At 41.0% G+C, this 17,527-nt stretch overlaps 1 protein-coding gene and 1 non-coding gene across 2 annotated transcripts in view; one reads left to right on the top strand and one right to left on the bottom strand.

Moving 5' to 3' along the window:
• The window catches only part of LOC126474119 (juvenile hormone esterase-like), an 87,153-nt gene that overhangs the window by 54,765 nt on the left and 14,861 nt on the right, over positions 1-17,527 (bottom strand). The window lies entirely within an intron of this gene.
• On the top strand, positions 15,456-15,530 carry Trnat-ugu (transfer RNA threonine (anticodon UGU)). Its single transcript has one exon. It is a non-coding gene; the product is annotated as a tRNA-Thr (tRNA).

The following is a 17,527-nucleotide window of genomic DNA, read 5'->3' as shown; positions in this document are numbered from 1 at the left end:
AAGTTTAACCCAGTACTATCATGTTTCATAAGGAATTTAACAACAAGGATTCCCTTTACTTGACACTGAACTTCTGTTTTGCTGATAAGATACTGGACAGCAGCACAATTTAACAAGTAATGTAGCAGTGAACTACATAGGACGAGTACTAATACGTTCAGGCAACAACTGGCTCTTAATAACACTTACTATACGTACGTCACAGTAGGAAGATAATGATAATTATAGGTGAATGCGTACTAGTGGTATAGCACTACTGACCGTATCCACCTTTTCTATTCCCGTCTAGTCACTTCCGAACCACACGTTGGGATTTGCGATGCTTCCGACTCGTTTTAGTTAATCTGTCCCTTCCTAATTACGAATAACCTTTATCTAACCGTGAAGCAGCGGACTCTGGAACAGTGCCAATAACGTGCACCTGCTGAGCAAGCTACGACACGTGACACAATTAATTGGAACTTTAATGTGAAAAGAGCGAGAGATACTAATTGAGTTGATAGCTGCTAAGCAATTTTCAGATGACTAATGGCTGGACTCAAATACAAGAAATGGGACACATTACAGACATACGTGAGTGTATATGCATTTACGACCATAGAAGATATTCGCTTATACATGAAGTATACAGCATTTCACTGTATAGCACATATGTGAAAGACAATATTGAACTGAACGTGATGCCACAACTATACTGGTGATACTGATTAACACTTTAATTTCGTCAGCGCAATAAAATTAATGTTCTCAATTAACTTCAGATACTATGTGCCCGTAGTTCTGAATAAGGACGTTACCACTTTACCTTTTGAAGCCTGCTTACTTGTCTGTTCATCAGCCAGTTGATACATTTTCTATATGAAGCAGAATTACTATTTATCAGATAGCGTTGCTTTGTTGATTTTAACAAATTTGTTTTAAATTACATCGGATTTCTGTAGTAACTTTTGAATATGGAAATAGATTTTCGGTACATGAACAAAGAATTTGGTTGAACTCCTTACGTACCTAATGAAGCATTTTCTCTGAATAAAATATTAATTATTCAAAATAAAGTACCACGCTTGAAAGTGATTGGGTCAACCAAACTAAATCTTAACTTTGCATAAAGGCCTCCTGAGAATTTTTTCATTGATTGAACAACACATACCGGTATAATAAAAAATACTGAAGTACGTAGTTGAGTTAGTGAGCAGTTAGTTTGCCTCTTAGCGGATGCTACGCAATATCACACACCAGTATCCATTAAATATTTGTTCCGTACAAGAGCGTGCAACCCACATACTGTAAGCTTCTGAATTCTTTGTACCGATAGCCAGCTACCACTTACAGGGTACATTACGAAGTCAATATTACTGCTGCTATAGTGACTTTTTTTAAGGACTTGTAGAAATTAAGCCAAAATACTCCGTCACGACGATGCACGACTGCTACATAAACGTCGATTGCACAGTTTACCGACGCTTACTGCGTCTACTCACAAAACGTTGACTTAGGCAACTTTTACACTGAGGCAGTTACAGAACGTCACACAAAACTAACGAAAACGCGAGATAGTATGGCATTCTTTGTCCCGGTTTAAATACAGTATCTAACGTAATTTGTATTTCGATGCACATTACTATGTCATTAATTGACATGCAATGGTTTGATTCATATACAACATAATTTAGGTACTAAACACGTTTATCATTAACAACTACTATCTAAAATACGATAAAAAATGCATTTGATTCATTCAAACCTTCGGCGCTAGGTAGCAGCAAGGTGTACAATATTAGCGCAAAATTTATCACTTCGTTAATTTTCACCACTGGTGCCAGATGTAGTGGGCTTGCACACGACTAAAAGCTGTACTCGCGTGTACCTATGGCAGAGTGCCGACGTCACAGACATTGATTGTCAATGCATGAAACGAAAATGGACTTTGACAAACTGGTACCGATTGTAATACGTGTATCGCTACAGACTCCGGTTTACGGGAAGTTTATTAGGGATGAAGGTGCTCCAGTAGTTTGAGGAGATTGTGGAACTTGAACTGGTACAGGATGCGAGTGAGATATGGTACAGAGATACAAAAAGCAAGGCAGACTGCATCCTGATCGCTGATTTCAATGGGCTGATATGGTATAGAAGGAGCGGAATTTAATGACGCGTTAGTACAAATAAGGATGGGAGATTGACGGTTTTATATGACTGGATGAATGGCACTGAATGCGATCTTCACAATTTTCTCAAGCCCCAGAAGAAAGGTGGTTAAACTGGAATAGTTGTCAACGGGGTCATTCAAACTGTGTAGTGCTCTATAATATCCATTAGGAATGTGCATTGCATTGCAAATTCAGATACTTATAGAAGTAAGATTTCAGTGCAGGAATCCAGCGAGCATAGAATGAATCGGGGTAAGATGCCTATCGGGGCAAGATGCCTAAACCTGCCATTTCTGAAGGGTGTGGTGACAAATGGCGATACCATAGTGTAGGGCACACTCTAACGGGTACGCAGCAGCGTATACTGCTGCATTTATAGTTTCTCCGCTGTTAAACCAACAAATACGAGGTAAAAGCTAAAGCAGACAGCTTCTTAATGTACAGATATTTCCAAGTCCTTATGAGCTACGAAATAAGTAGAAGAGGGAGGTGTTAAACATGTTGAGCATAGTGGTTACATTGTAGTGTATGTTTCCATCCTCATTTACCATGCTGCGAATATATTGTTCTAGTTACTGGAAGTGGCATCTCACCCCGATCCTCTGGAGATGGTAAGATGACGAATTTTATTCTTCACTTATGCAGACGTTATTTTCACAGGAAATACGTTGATCCTGTTTAAGAACAATACACAGGTGTCAGCGGTTTGAAGAATCCCTACAAATGGCTATGGAGCGTGTAAGGACTGGTGGAATGAGTTGTTTTAAAGCTTCCCCAAAATATGGCACCCCATTCAGGACACTGAAAGGACATCGCATGAAGAACAATGAAATGAAGCTTGCCATATACTCACAGAGTAAGCAGTATTATATTAATTATGAGGCTTTCCTTGACTTGGGAGCAAAACGAATATAGTTTCTAATCGTAATATTTTATTAAATCAAAAATTAACGATTCAAAGACAAAATTATTCGACAAATACATGGGTCGAACTACACATTTCCAATTTTTACAAACATTTCTCAGTGTCGAATATCTATCACGTTAATATGATTATTATTTCTAGGTATCCTTTCTGGAGAGAACGAGAAACTATTGGTCACCTACATAAAGAAGTAAAAAGATGTGTGATTTCCACCAATTGGAGGCTGGAGAAAATCTACGCAGCCTGGTATTCCAATTTCTGGGAAAAAATTGAATTTTTCAAAGATCTTCCAAAGAAAATCAAACGGGAAGTTGGGATTCGTTCCAGTCCTTTCTGAAACGTTATTCGCATCTAGCTGAGAGAAATCCGCATGGTCTCTCCATCGATGGGGGTGTGTCAGTGAATAGGGAACCAGTTGCAGCTGATTTTTCTTTACTTCTGGACACCTCACCATGATGCTGAGAATAAATGGGCTTGCCAAACGAAAACGCAAGTAAAAACGAATATAGGGGAGAAATATCTTGCCAAACTAAATTACGTTTAGATGATAGGTTAACTCCCAACACAATTTCTCATCAACATCGTTTGGTTGCAGATTACAAGCTACATGTAATAAATAATGCACAAGTGGTCCTGAAAAATCATGCACACCAAGAGTAAAGGTATTGACAAAAATAAACGAATTATTGTTTGAACTAAATAAGGACATAATTTTGTAATCATTTAGTAAAAATGTTCACATTAGAGATGAAATAAAACGGACACCCACTGATGGTTGCACAGTCATTCTCAATGGAGGGAAGTCTTCCGAAGTAAGAGTGACTTCAGGTGTGCCACAGGGGAGTGTTGTAGGACTGGTGCTATTCACAATATATATAAATGACCTTGTGGATGACATAGGAAGTTCGCTGAGGCTTTTAGCGGATGATGCTGTAGTATATAGAGAGGTTGTAACAATGGAAAATTGTACTGAAATGCAGGAGGTTCTGCAACGAATTGACGCGTGGTGCATGGAATGGCAATTGAATTTCAATGTAGACAAGTGTAATGTGCTGCGAATACAAAGAAAGAAAGAAAGAAAGATCCTTTATCATTTAGCTACAATATAGCAGGCCAGCAACTTGAAGCAGTTAATTCCATAAATTATCTGGGAGGAGGCATTAGGAGTGATTTAAAATGGAATGACCATATAAAATTAATCATCGGTAAAGCAGATGACAGACAGATTCATTGGAAGAATCCTAAGGAAATGCAGTCCGAAAACAATGGAAGTAGGTTACAGTACACTTGTCCACCCACTGCTTGAATACTGCTCACCGGTGTGGGATCCGTACCAGATAGGGTTGATAGAAGAGATGGAGAAGATCTAACGGAGGGCAGCTCGCTTCGTTACAGGATCATTTGATAATCGTGAAAGCATTACGGAGATCATAGATAAACTCCAGTGGAAGACTCTTCAAGAGAGACGCCCAGTAGCTCGGTACGGGCTTTTGTTGAAGTTTCAAGAACATATCTTCACCAAGGAGTCAAGAAGTATATTGCTCCCTCCTACGTATACCTCGCGAAGAGACCATGAGGATAAAATCAGAGAGATTAGAGCACACACAGAGGCATACCGACACTCCTTTTTTCCACGAACAATACGATACTGGAATAGAAGGGAGAACCGATAGAGGTACTCAAGGTACCCTCCGCCACACACCGTTAGGTGGCTTGCGGAGCATGGATGTAGATGTAGATGTAGATGAAACATGTTTGGGTACTTGGGTAAAAGGGTGTTTTGCGTAACTGGCGGACCTTACATCCTACAATTTTACTCCTTTATATTTTTAGTTGTTGGTTGTTATTATTTTCAAGATTTTTATTTTTTTCGTACACAGTGCAATTACAAAACTTCAGATTATACAACATTTTTAGAATTTTTTGGGTACCGCTTGGTAGGAGTATGGACAGGTTTTCTGATCTACCTGTTTCCGAAAGGGCGATGTATAACTGGCTCAAATGGCTCTGAGCACTATGGGACTTAACTTCTGAGGTGATGTATAACTGACCGTGCCAAAAATCCTCCCATCGTAAATTAATTCCAACGTATTGTCAGTATCTGACGTTGGGTTTTGTCTGTTGTTACTGCAAACGAAACCCTGGAAGTTAACCAAAGTCGTTTAACATGATTGGGAGATTGCTTGGCATCACTGATATTTGACGAAAGAAATCGGTAGATGTGATGCAATTGAACATACAAACAAATGATTACAGTTTCAGAAAAGTTGGATGATCTACTTAAAAAAAAAAGAACCACCAGCTTCGGCATTGATTGAAGCAGTTGTCGGATTCCTGAAGGATACGAGCCAACTTTTTTCCAATCGGCATGTTAGATCTTCAAAATCCCGAGGTGATTGGACGGCCCTGCCGTTAATGCTCCAAACATTGTCGACAGGGAAGGCATCCGGCGACTTTGTTCGCCAAGGTAGAGTGTGGCAAGCACGAAGACAAGCACACGGGGGTGGGGGGGGGGTGGGGAGGCCAAAATGCTGCGTCAAATATCGCCCGACGTTCCGCTGCTCTGTAAGGGTGCCGCGGATGTCTTCAGTGATGAGCCCCTCTTCGAACTAAGCCCTGATGACCAGTGACGATGTGTCTTCATTCTTGCGTAATGTAGGATCATCTGTACACTACTGTGTGTTAATAGCATGTCATCTGCAATTAAATGATGTTACTGTAAATTTGGTTTGCGAGTTAACAAATCACTTTATCTGTCAGAATAGTGTTTCTGTACGAAAATATTTCGCGACTATATTTTGCGAATACTTAGATACAGTTTCGAAATAACTTTCTTCATCTGCATTCTCACGTATTGCTGAAACGTGCACCCAAACACAATACATCATTTTGCAAAACTTCATTTGTTATTATCACCTTTTTCACTTTGCAGAAAATAGGGTTTATGTTGGTGCAGTGTGCTCAGTCGCTGTGTACGTTCACGTGTTTTCATATAAGTTGACGACAAATTTGAATTTTGTTTGCTTTCGCTCTTCCCCTGATTGTGTATGTGACTGGTTGGGGCAGAAGAAAACTTTGCAACTACAGGAGGCATTAACAGAAAGAAAGTCAGTAATAAAATACTGCGCTACACTACACTACGCTATGGCACACTATTTCGTGCAAGGAGCTGTCATAAATGATGACTCAAAACGACACACACACACACACACACACACACACACACACACACACACACACATGTACGCACACACACGAGAACGCACGCGCACCCACTCACGCACTGTCACGCACAGGCCGGGGGAGGGGGGAGGGGGGTGGAGAGAGAAAAAGGTCAAATTTGGCGCCGAGCTAAAAAGAGAACATCAGCATGGATTTGACACAAACAGCAGCAACGTAAGCACTGTTGTGATCCCTGAAATTTTCCCAGTGTAAAGAATAATGAATGAAATTTCGGGAATGCAGACGGATGACGTCACTTCTTGCCACGATTTTTTGGCTGTCAACCATTCGCCCATCTTCGGGGGAGGGTTTAGCACCGGAGATTACTTTTTTTTTCTTTTGTGGCTGGTTGTAGTACAACGTCACCGGTGTAGAGCGGTCTAACTGTCTTGGTGGCGGAGTAATGTTTTACTATCTTACAATGGCTCTACCGAAGCACCTTATTCTGCAGGCGCTGGATAGTCTTTATCCTAGAGGCACTAATGGTGGCCCCCAGAGGTGCCATAGTTACAGTCGAGCTTGGTATCTAAGGTCAGTTCCCTGCTGTTGAAGAGCTAGTACAATACTTTCATCAGCTTCTGCCCATTTTGGGTGTCGTATTCCACATGTCGATGGAATGGCAGTTTCTTATCCATCCGGACAGCTAGATACGAATTTAGTATCTCGGCACCATGGCACCTGGATGCCTGCAATAGCGATGTGCGATTGCTAGTGTACATCGCTCGGAGACGCCTGCGAAAAGGCGGCAGCCACATGAGCGATCTCAGTCGAGTTCCGTGCACTCTTCGAATGTTGCACGCAGGAGTATGCGTAATGGTTACATTACAAGTGCGCTCTCTTGCCGGTGAAGAAAAGCTTACACGGGTCAGACGACTCGCACAGTGCGATCGCCACACTCACCTTTTACAGCCCAGTAAGTCAGCCATTACAGAATTTGTCGTCTAGGAGCAAAATTGTAAACCCTCGAAACAGAGTCTGGGTGCATAATCCTCAGATCAAATAATATAACACTATCTTCTGTTACTAGGTAAGCCATTGACGATTATAGGTCATTTGTGCTAAATTCGTAAGTAAAAATCACTGTGCAATTCGTAATTGCACAAAGCAATATGCTGTGTGAGCCATGGCGCCATTAAATTAGTAGACTGTTCTATAGTAGTATCGATCATCCCTCTTGCGGCCTCATTGCCAATATCTATGGGGAAGAGTTAGTATCTGTTGGCTGTGTCCTTAGAAGGATTTTGCTTGCCGATGTATGTACAAGTTCGCTGGCCCGAGAGTGGAGGTACCAAGTTTGGGGACTGGCGGTAGCGTCGCGACAAGAGGTGGTCACGACGTCAGAGCGACCGAAGCCACGAGCTACGCAAGCAGGGCCTGTGCAGAGTAAGGATACCGGAGTACTTCTACGGGTCAGCGTCGAATACAAGCAGCAGGTCGACATCCCGTCGGTTGGTTGGCGACATTCGTGTCGGACGACCGCTCGTGGCCTGGCTGCCCCCTTCTACCTGACTGTCATCGCACCACTCAGTAACTGCCGCGATGCACCGTGGATCCATGGAACTGCTAGCTGATAAAGAGGAGTAACATTCCGTAATCCTCGGGGTGAATTGTGTCATTGTCTACCTGACCTCTTCATTATTTTCTGGCTTACACACAACCCTAAGAGTTTTACTCGGTCGGCTATTTGGTCGTAAATATAGACCGTAGTACTGTACCAGAGAGTAGTTGTGTTTTGAAAATTTGTCCTGATGTTAAATTGCTTTTCGTTTCTGGTTTATACCCAGTCATTAATGTTGTAATGAATCAGCTCCTGGTCGTAAAATCCAGTCAGAACAGTTGTACTACGGCACAGGTTGCCGTTAAACAGACAGGGGTCTTATGGTTAGATTTAGATGATTAACAGGTTCAATTCACTGATTGTAATTGCATTAATTATAATGTAAACAACCTATTGTACTAAAATGTGCGTTGCTGTCTTTGAAAAGCCAGGTCATTATTGGTGTATTTTTAAGTAGATCTTGTGATTCCGCTTAGTGAGTTCTCGTGTAATAAGTATTCATAACTAATGTTTTAAAACGTTCCTTCAGAGCAGTCTTCATAACTAACAATCAGTCTAACTTTTTAAATATTATCAGCCAACTGTCACCAGGGCTTTAGTCAGATTAAGATTGTCAAAAGGGACGGGCTGGGATCCAGTCGCATCTTGGTTGCCGATTGAAAGTAAGAGAGTGCTTTCTTTGGAGTAAGCATTATCATTGACATAATTGTTTCCTAATCTGTTTAACCTTTACGTGCAGGTGCGCATCTTAACCCCGAACTTTTCGAGTGCAGCTTTCAAATTAAAAGTTACGTCACCTGTTTGAGTAATTGAAACACTCTTCTCACCAATGGTGCTTATATAGGTTTCATGTGTTGCAGAAGGACATCTAACAAGAGAAACTGTGTCCAGCGCGGTAGTAAACACCGCTGTTTCACCCGATAACGGGCGGCCTGCTGGTCCGGTCGTCTTGTAATTATTGTCATGTTGTTGTTGTTTCGATTTCTCTTGTAATAACTTATTCACTTCACAAATTTGTTCTTTTTGTACAAAAGACAATATTTATTATTATATATTGTGAAATAAACCGATTGAGTGAAAAGCAAGTTATATTGCTGGGTCCGGCCTTCCACGTTTCCCTAAATTCCAGTTAGCTAGAAACAGTCTAGCACCAAAAACTGGCTATACCGCGAAATGATGATAAATATATGCTATTGGATACAGTAATTAATTGACTTGGGACCTTTGCTACATAAAAAGTTATGACTGATTTTATTGTAAACAGCCGTATATAAGGGGCGTTCAAAAAGAAACGAGCCGGAGGCATAATTACAGACACCAGTACCTGTATGTTAGAAGTACTGACCCTGGCTGTTGAGACACTTGTCTCTCTGTGACACAAGGCGGCGAATGGCTCTCATAAAATTCGCGGGGCTGCGATGTTAACAAGTTCCGCACGTACAGCTGGACGTCGTCATCCGAGGTGAATCGTTTGCCCCTATGCTGACGTTCTTCTCTGACCAAAATGACCTCCTTCTGATTCACCTCTTTCAGCAAGGGACAACAATGAATGCCCAGCGTTACTCGCAAACCTTGACCACCTTTCTCCAAGCGATCAAATCAAAACGACCAGGTAAGCTCACCCGTGAGGTCATTCCGGCCAACGACAGTGCAAAGCCCCACACGGCCAACACAGTTGCGCCACTCCTGCAGAAATTCAAATGGGAGGTTCTCGGCCACCCTCCATACAGTCCGGACCTTTCTCCATGTAATTACGCCAATTTTGGTACCGTTAAAAAGGCTATGAGGGGCAAACGATGTTGCCAGAAATGGAGTCACAGTATCTAATGGGAGGTTCTCGGCCACCTTCCATACAGTCCGGACCTTTCTCCATATAATTACGTCAATTTTGGGACCGTTAAAAAGGCTATGAGGGGCAAACGATGTTGCCAGAAATGGAGGCACAGTACATGTGAAGTACCTTTAAAAGGTGAGACACAACTAATGTGAATCAGTGTGGTACCCATTGGAAGTTGTAATTTAACATAAACAACTGACGTCATTTCTATCGCTTGATAGGGTCATTGGCAATGCGTAACAAATATTTTAGTCTTTCCCTTTCATACATACGATTTGGTTAGCATAATCCAAAGGCCGACATGATACTTCAGTAATACTGATTTTTATTATATTAGATTAGATTAGATCAATTATTCATTCCATAGACCCATAAAAGAGGGAATCCTGGGTGTGGAACATGTCAGTTAAACACATTACAAAAATGTAATTAGAAAACCTTGTTTCATTAATTTTAATAATCCTCAGTTAATAAACGGTAAAATTATGTGCATGAATTAAATTTAAACTTCTAATATTTACAGGTTTAATTCTTACATCTGCTTTCATTAAGTACATCATTCAGAAATTTGCTAGTTTCTTGGCTATTACAACAAAGTATTGTCAAAAATTAAAGTAAATTATTCATTTCAGTGATCCTCAGTTAAGAACAGTCTGATTATGTACAAGATTTAAAATTAAATTTCTACTCTTTACAGACTTAAGACTTACATCTGCTTTCCATACATCCATCATTCACACAGTAGGTAGTTACTTGGCTGTTACAACCAAGTATTGTCAAAAATTAAAGTACAATAAATTTTCATTAAAATGGTCTACTGCACTTGTTGAGAAATTCATGGATGGAATAGAAGGAATTAGCCACCAAAAATTCTTTTAAATTATGTTTAAATTGTGCATTGTCTGAAACTAAACTCTTAATGGTTGCTGGTAACTTATTGAAAATATGCGTTGCTGAATACTGGACTCCTTTCTGGGCAAGAGTAAGTCCTTTTAAATCTTTATGTATATTGTTCTTATTCCTAGTATTGAAACTGTGTACTAAGCAGTTAGTTGGAAAAAAGAGATGTATTATTTACAACAAACTTCATTAAGGAATAAATACACTGAGAAGCTGTGGTTAATATGCCCAATTCTTTGAATAGGTTTCGACATGATGCTCTTGGATTTACACTACTCATTACTCTTATTATACGCTTCTGTACTCTAAAAATGTTTTCTCTGTCTGTGGAGTTACCCCAAAATATGACACCATATGACATAATAGAGTGAAAAGAAGCAAAATATGCCAGTTTTTTGATATTCGTATCTCCTATATCTGACATCATTCGCATTGCAAACACAGACATGTTTAGGCGCTTTAGCAGTTCGTTAGTATACTGCTCCCAACTGAATTTATTATCAAGTTGTAATCTCAAGAAGTTTACACTCTCAACTTCTCCTATTTCCATGTCATCATATTTTGTACACACAACAGAAGGAAATCTCTTGGAAGTTCTGAACTGCATATAGTGGGTCTTTTCAAAGTTTAATGACAGTGAATTGGCTATGAACCACTTATTAATTTCAGTGAAAATTTGATTAACTGCCCTTTCTAAATTTATATTTGATTTACTATTTATTGCAATATTTGTATCATATGAAAATAGACAAACTTGGCATCTGGTAATGTAACAGATGACAGGTCATTAATATACACAAGAAACAGTAGTGGACCTAGTATGGAACCTTGGGGAACACCACATGTAATTTCTTCCCAGTCAGATGATGTCTGACTGCCTGCTGCTGAAGTGTTACGTAATGACACCCTTTGTTTTCTATTAGTAAGATATGACTGAAACCACTTTGCAGCACTACCAGTGATGCCATAGTATTTTAATTTACTTAAAAGGATGCTGTGATTCACACAGTCAAACGCCTTGAAAGGTCACAGAATATGCCAGTTGCCTCTAATTTGTTGTCCAATGAATTAAGGACATTTTTGCTGTAAGTGTAAATAGCTTTCTCAATACCAGAACCCTCAAGAAACCCAAAATGTGACTTTGACAGTATGTTATTTTCACTAAGGTGCTTAAGTAGACACTTGGGCATAACCTTTTAAAAGATTTTTGAAAAAGCTGGCAAAAGTGAGAGAGGTCGGTAATTTGACGGCATTTCTTTGTCCCCTTTCTTGTGGAGAGGTATAACTTCAGCATATTTGAGCGAGTCTGGGAATGTTCCTGTGACAAGTGATTGATTACACAGGTAACTTAAGATATGACTAAGTGCACATGAACACTCTTTTATTAACTTTGTTGATATGTTATCATAACCACTAGAATGCCTTGATTTCAAGGACTTTATGATGGATTCTATTTCTTTGGGTGAAGTAAGTGTCAATTCCATTTTACTGAGATTGTTTGTGTGCACTGGTCTCAGATATTATGGGTGGTTTCATGTCGTTGCAAGAATTTAGTGTTTAACTTTTTAACCTGGTCCCAAACATTTTTTTTAAACTTGCCATGTGTATTACCAATGATGTATTTTTTCCTGGAGGGGCCCTACAAAGCTCAAAAGGAGACAATCACAGGGTCCCAGGTTCGATTCCTGGGCAGGTTGGTGATTTTTACTGCCTGGGGCTGAGTGTTTGCATTGTCATCATTATTTCATCATCATGCTCATCATTCGTGACTGTGGCTAGATAGGACTGTGAAAAAAACTGGACTGTGAAAGAAGTGGGACTTTGTATGGGCTCTGATGACCTCGCACTTGAGCGCCTCACAAACCAAACATCATCATCATCATGAAAAGGTGACAGTATATTCTCACTGAAAACATCCTCATTAAGATATAAGCCTGTATTCTTATGTATTTCTTAGTTATATGCTGCTAATATATAAGGAAATAGCGCTTCCCAATCGTTGTAATCACTTGACGTAGCAACCCGCCATTTTACCTATCTTACCGTGGACTCTGATCCTGTCTGCTCGTCTTTGAGTGTAATGCACTGGTCCTGAATATCTTAAGGCATAATAACTGGCAGAACTGTTTAATTAAATCCCACTTGTGGCACTGTTTCTGTTTGTTGGTTGTGTATTGCTATCATAGACACCAAACGTGAGAAATTATGAATTATTTTGAGCATATAACAATTTTCTGCTGATGTATAAGCGAATGGTCCGAGTATGTAGATAGCTAACACCTGAAGCGGTTTATCTGCCTCTGGTAACCACTGCCTTGTAATCTTTAGGTGAATGAGCTCTGCTCTTGAATAGCAAGGGACAAATTTTGTTGTAATAGTCGACATATTATTTGTCTGTCATCCACCAGTAAATCTGAACAATTCTGCATTCCATAGCAGAGTACCCACCGTGTCCGACGACAATTGAATCATGAGCGTGACTCTACAATTCGTTTCACAATATTGTTGGTACCACTATTCATAACCCACATCTAGTCTTCGTTTACAGCAACCCCACCTTTTGTGCTGAACTGTAGCTGCCTACCGCACCACTGACCATCTAGGCAGCAATTTGTGCATCTCTCCATTTTTCCATATCCATCCCAACACTACCCAAGGTTTGAGTTTTGTGACTGAGACTATCCGTGTCTCCAAGTGATTTACCTGGTCGGTGTTTACCTGAAAATCGAATTCACTCAGTGCTAACGCCATCGAATTAAATAACTAGTAACCATTTCAATGCTGCATTATCAACAAATAACTGCAAATAGAAGTTTTTTGTATATTAGCACTAGCACTTCCGTTTCAGTAGTCTAAATTATTTTTCCCCACCTTAACAAGTCGTCGCAATGCACATGCTATTAAATGGGATTTTCCGTTTATCTCCTGTCTTAATATGCAGAACAAGGGAAAACTGCTGCTGTTACACAGCAGCACAGACCGCTTTTGGTAACCTAGAAAAGTGAGAACTGGAGTACTAGTCACTAAATCTTGTAGTTTCAGAAATGCTCTTTCACAATCAGAAGACCATTGGAATTTTATTCCTTTCTTCAAGGACTGTGTGAGGGCTATTGCAATTTCAGCGAATTTTGGAATATATTTTCTATAAAAGTTGTCTATACTTTGATATTACTGCAGCTCCTTCTCTGTATTTGGTACTGGGAAAATTTTTATCGCGTCATAAAGTTGTAGATCGATGCGTGCACCATTCTGGCCAAAAATATGGCTCAATTAAAAGACTTTTGTAATACAAAATTGCATTTTTACGGGATACGTTAATGGTGCTGCAAGTAAATGGTCAAATATTGCGCCTTAACACAATGTAGGCACCTGGGCGTCCTTGGAGAACACAACTGTATCGTCTAGATCATACACTGCTTTGGTTTTCATCCTCGCAATACACCATCTAATAGGTGTTGGAAGGTTTCTCGAGAGTGTTTTAGCCCAAAAGCCTTGTGATGACATTGATAATTACCGGACGGAGTTGAGAATATAGCTTTCAGACGATCTTCACGTGTTACCTCTAATTGACTGTACCCAGTCCGCAGATCCACAGTTGTAAAATAACATCAATGGGCTGGATTATCTAAAATCTCTTTCATGTTAGGCATAGGGTTAGCATGTGTAACTGTTTTCTGGTTCAGATATACAGGGTGATCATACAAGGGTTGAATGAAAAGTAATGCCTCCACCTTCGTTAACTGGGTTTGGATGGGAATATATTAATAAATCAAACGCAGAAATAATCCTTAGAATGTGATCTTTAATTGCCAATATTCACTTTTCCACATAATCGCCAGCCAAATGGATACATTTCTGCCAACTATGAACCACAGTCTCACAGTTCTCTCAACATCTTCATCAGAAGCGTAATGATATTCCCACAGATCGTCTTTCATTATCGGGAACAGATGGAAGTCAAACAGTGCTAAATCTGGACTGGATGGAGGATGCCATATGCTGGTGGGATTCAGTCTCTGAAGTTCTGCTGTGGTGGCAAATGAAGTGTGTGGTTTGGCATTATCATGTTGCAGGAATACTTTTTCCTTTTCCTTTCTGACGTTACTCACATCAACACAACCATCATAAACAGCTTTCATTCTCTGGTGAACCGCCTTGGCTTCCCGGCCATTGACCTTCTTGTGCGAACGCACACGCTATGCCCGAACTCGTACGGGACTTGGTAGATTAATCTGCCACGAGTAATGAGTATTGATGTGTCGACAGAAGTGCCGACACAGTGTGGTTTGAGGGGACTGCAATGCACGCTATAAGCTCACGAAGGATGGCGTGAGGTCTGAAACAGGATACGTAAGGAATGCTATAAAAAAAGTACGTAGCTTCTGGAATACTTAACTTTAATCCATCCTTGTTGTACATCGCTCTTGACGATACAAGTGAGACTCTTTAGATACAAGCTATGTAAGGCTAATGGCGCCTTGCTAGGTCGTAGCCATGGACTTAGCTGAAGGCTATTCTAACTATCTGCTCGGCCAAGGAGCGAGGCTTCGTCAGTGTGCATCGCTAGCTACGTCGTCCGTACAAATGGGGCGAGTGCTAGTCCGTATCTCGAGACCTGCCTTGCGGTGGCGCTCGGTCTGCGATCCCTGACAGTGGCGACACGCGGGTCCGAAATGTACTAATGGACCGCGGCCGATTTAAAGCTACCACCTAGCAAGTGTGGTGTCTGGCGGTGACACCACAAGTATGATGGGCAAACATCTATTAGGCGTACTACGAATGTAGTGGTGTGGACATGTTGGGAATGTGGATCTCACGGGGAGCGTGCAAGGGATAAGTCCCTGCAGTCGCACTATCCTCTGTGCCCACGGTGGCTCAGATGGATAGAGCGTCTGCCATGTAAGCAGGAGATCCCGGGTTCGAGTCCCGGTCGGGGCACACATTTTCAACATGTCCCCAATGAAGAACATCAACGCCTGTTTGCAGCTAGGGTGTCCATTTAATTATCATTTCATTTCTAGCAAAGCTGCATGGTCACCCACGGTAATTGTTCTTTCGGGAACAGATACTACCGTCAAATAAACCTTGTAATTAAAGTTAAACTTTCAGAACGCTGTAGAATTAAACCTCTGATCAGAATGACGTCAAATTGTAACGGAATATTATCGGAGAAGGGGGAAAACGTACAGCAGAAGAAAAACAACAGTGTGAAAAGTAGATCACTAGGTGGGGCCGTATGTGTCAGAATATGTAAATGAAAACACCTGTCATGCGTACGACGCACTGAAGTTGGAATAAACACGCAGGTCCATGGCTTTACCTCCTTTCGCATCTGCGTCGTTCGCCGTGACTGTCCTAATGCAGGCTCGCGCTCTGCTTATAAGGCTCTATTACAAGAATGATGACTGTGTGTCGCTCTGCAAAAGTTCCAGACACTGAAGGGTTTGAAAAAAGGTGTTGGTACGATGACTACCGAGGGGTTGGAGAAAATGATTCGGAAATTCGAAAGGACGGGTTCTTTTAGTGTGCAAGCCACAGCAATGCAGGAGGAGACGAGTGGTGGTGTGCAAACGTGTAGTGCACGGAGAATTGCCCGAACATTGGACATACCCGTGAGCACAGTGCGTAAAATCCTACGGAACATCCTTCTTTGCTATCTGTTCAAAATTACCCATGTGCACCAGTTGCTTCCTGTTGACCTGCCAGCAAGAGAGACCTTTGCTTGAGAATTTCCTGCTTGGACAATGGTTGGCCGTGGAAGATTTTGTGGACAGACGAAGCCCATTTCCATCTGACAAGATATGTCAATACATAGAATTGTCGAATATGGGCAACGGAAAATCCACACACAAATCAACCAGTACCACTTCATCCTGAAAAGGTCACTGTGTGGTGCGGGTTTACGGCATCATTTACCATAGGGACATATTTTTCGAAGACACAGGTAGTTACGGTCCTGTTGCCTGTACCGTCACTGGCAAGAGCTATGAGTGTCTTTTGCGCGACCACGTCATTCCAGCTCTCCAACAGCGTGGATGTGTGGATAGGATCATTTTAATGCAAGATGGCGCACGTCCGCACATTGCAAATCTAGTTAAGCAGCTGCTGAAGCGCTGTTTCAGAAATGCTAGAATTATCAGCCGCCATTTCCCTACAGCCTGGCCGTCCCGATCACCAGATCTTAATCCGTGTGACTTCTGGTTGTGGGGCATCTGAAAGATGTTGTGTTCAGTGTTCCGACTGCAAACTTAGCTGCATTGAAGGCACGCACTGCGCAACACATTCTGAACGTGACCCCGGAAGCACTTGGATCAGTTGTGGATGCTATTTCCCGATTTCAGCTTGTTGCAGAGAACGGTGGACAGAATATTGAACACGTTTTGCGCCAGTCACACCGAAATTAATAATCCGATTTGATTTTCATTGATGATTTTCATGCGGTTTTCGGCCTCAGGATAGTTAAAAACCGATTTCCCATCGTATGTGATATGACCTTGCCTTGGCGAATGGGCTTACGGGCTTACGTAACTAACAGTATCACACGTGTACACCCGTGCATCCTGAGTAGAATAGTTTGTTTAACGTCAAACTTACACCTTAGGCGTTGTTGTATTATTCATTTGTCATTTGCAGTCAACATGCCATCTATTGCTAGATTTTGTAACTATTTATTTTTCTTCTGCCATACGTTTTCCACCTTCTCCGATAATATTCCGTTGCAATTTGACGTCATTCTGACTAGTCATGTTACTTCTACACCGGTTTGAAAGTTTAACTTTTATTATAATCACACTGTATATAGTCACTACAACGTGTAAATGTTTTACTGCCATCTGATAATGTCTTTGGAGCAATGAAAACCCATGCAGACCACAGACTATTATTCTCATCTATGATAACATCGTAAAGTTGTTGATTTATAAACTCTTCTACGA

Source organism: Schistocerca serialis, chromosome 4, assembly GCF_023864345.2.
Source record: "Schistocerca serialis cubense isolate TAMUIC-IGC-003099 chromosome 4, iqSchSeri2.2, whole genome shotgun sequence".
Taxonomy (NCBI): domain Eukaryota; kingdom Metazoa; phylum Arthropoda; class Insecta; order Orthoptera; family Acrididae; genus Schistocerca; species Schistocerca serialis.
This window is presented reverse-complemented; position numbering and strand designations above follow the sequence as displayed.